This window comes from Oncorhynchus nerka, linkage group LG10 (assembly GCF_034236695.1).
Source record: "Oncorhynchus nerka isolate Pitt River linkage group LG10, Oner_Uvic_2.0, whole genome shotgun sequence".
NCBI lineage: Eukaryota > Metazoa > Chordata > Actinopteri > Salmoniformes > Salmonidae > Oncorhynchus > Oncorhynchus nerka.
The window spans coordinates 1469671-1472590 of NC_088405.1; positions in this window are offsets into that span (position 1 = coordinate 1469671).

Below are 2920 nucleotides of genomic sequence, written 5' to 3' on the forward strand. Positions count from 1 at the left end.
AGGACAGGCCCAGGACAAGACAGGACAGGCCCAGGACAAGACAGGACCCCAGGACAAGACAGGACAGGCCCAGGACAAGACAAGGCCCAGGACAGACAGGCCCAGGACAAGACAGGACAGGCCCAGACAGGACCAGGACAAGACAGGACAGGCCCACAAGACAGGACAAGACATGCCCAGGACAAGACAGGACAGGCCCAGGACAAGACAGGACAGGCCCAGGACAAGACAGGACAAGCCCAAGATAGGACAAGGACAGGACATGCCCAGGACAAGACAGGACAGGCCTGACAGGACAAGACAGGACACCCAGGACAAGACATGGCTTGGCTATTTGTACAGGTGATGGACAAGACAGGACAGTTGGACAAGACTAAACCATGCTTGGCTATTTGACTCTCCTCTGTCTCTGTGTGTGTGTGAGGTCGTTCGGGTCAGGCGGTGGCTGTGCGGGCCAAGGTGTTTGGCTTCAACGTGATCTTCTACGACCCCTACCTGCAGGACGGCTTGGAGCGTTCCCTGGGCGTCCAGCGTGTCTACACCCTACAAGACCTGCTCTACCAGTCAGACTGCGTGTCTCTGCACTGCAACCTGAACGAACACAACCACCATCTCATCAACGACTTCACCATCAAACAGGTAGAGAGGACAGCTGACCTTTGACCTTTATGGTATAACTCACTGACTCCCAGTCAGTTATTAATATGGGTTATTAATTAATGTGGTTATTAATATAGTTATTAATATGGGTTATTCATTAATGTGGTTATTAATATAGTTATTAATATGGGTTATTCATTAATGTGGTTATTAATATAGTTATTAATATGGGTTATTAATTCATATAGTTATTAATATAGTTATTAATATGGGTTATTAATTAATGTGGTTATTAATATAGTTATTAATATGGGTTATTCATTAATGTGGTTATTAATATAGTTATTAATATGTAGTGTACATTATTAATAATGTAAACATTATTAATGATAGTTATTAATATGGGTTATTAATTCATATATTTATTAATGAGTTATTAATTCATATATTTATTAATATGATCCATTTATTAAAGTGGCCAGTGATCCATTTATTAATTCATATAGTTATTAATATGGGTTATTAATTTATTAAAGTGACCAGTAATCCATTTATTAAAGTGACCAGTGATCCATTATTAATATGGGTTATTAATTAATGTGGTTATTAATATAGTTATTAATGAGTTATTAATTAATATGGTTATTAATGACTTATCCATTCATATATGTAGTGTACATATGATATGAGATATGTAAACATTATTAAAGTGACCAGTGATCCATTTATTAAAGTGACTAGTGATCCATTTATTAAAGTGACTAGTGATCCATTTATTAAAGTGACTAGTGATCCATTTATTAAAGTGGCTAGTGATCCATTTATTAAAGTGGCCAGTGATCCATTTATTAAAGTGGCCAGTGATCCATTTATTAAAGTGGCCAGTGATCCATTTATTAAAGTGGCCAGTGATCCATTTATTAAAGTGACTAGTGATCCATTTATTAAAGTGACTAGTGATCCATTTATTAAAGTGACTGATCCATTTATTAAAGTGATCCATTTATTAAAGTGACTAGTGATCCATTTATTAAAGTGGCTAGTGATCCATTTATTAAAGTGACTATTAAAGTGATCCATTTATTAAACTAGTGATCCATGAGCCATTTATTAAAGTGAGTGATCCAGTGATCCATTTATTAAAGTGGCTAGTGATCCATTTATTAAAGTGACCAGTGATCCATTTTATGGCCAGTGATCCATTTATTAAAGTGACTAGTGATCCATTTATTAAAGTGACTAGTGATCCATTTATTAAAGTACTAGTGACCAGTATCCATTTATTAAAGTGGCCAGTGATCCATTTATTAAAGTGACCAGTGATCCATTTATTAAAGTGACTAGTGATCCATTTATTAAAGTGACTAGTGATCCATTTATTAAAGTGGCCAGTGATCCATTTATTAAAGTGGCCAGTGATCCATTTATTAAAGTGGCCAGTGATCCATTTATTAAAGTGACTAGTGATCCATTTATTAAAGTGACTAGTGATCCATTTATTAAAGTGGCCAGTGATCCATTTATTAAAGTGACTAGTGATCCATTTATTAAAGTGACCAGTGATCCATTTATTAAAGTGACTAGTGATCCATTTATTAAAGTGGCCAGTGATCCATTTATTAAAGTGACTTAGTGATCCATTTAGTGATCCATTTATTAAAGTGACTAGTGATCCATTTATTTAAGTGGCCAGTGATCCATTTATTAAAGTGGCTTGATCTTTATTTATTAAAGTGGCCAGTGATCCATTTATTAAAGTGACCAGTGATCCATTTATTAAAGTGACTAGTGATCCATTTATTAAAGTGACCAGTGATCCAGTGATCCATTTATTAAAGTGGCCAGTGATCCATTTATTAAAGTGACTAGTGATCCATTTATTTAAACTAGTGATCCATTTATTAAAGCCAGTGATCCATTTATTAAAGTGACCATTTATTAAAGTGATCCATTTATTTAAGTGGCCAGTGATTTGGTCTCAATGTTGGCAGCAGCCTCTCTGAGTTAGTGATTTATGTTTAACAGTCTAATGGCCTTGAGATAGAAGCTGTTTTTCAGTCTCTCGGTCCCAGCTTTGATGCAGCTGTACTGACCTCACCTTCTGGATGATAGCGGGGTGAACAGGCAGTGGCTTGGGTGGTTGTTGTCCTTGATGATCTTTATGGCCTTCCTGTGACATCGGGTGGTGTAGGTGTCCTGGAGGGCAGGTAGTTGCCCCCGGTGATGCGTTGTGCAGACCTCACCACCCTCTGGAGAGCCTTACGGTTGTGGGCGGAGCAGTTGCCGTACCAGGCAGTGATACAGCCCGACAGGATGCTCT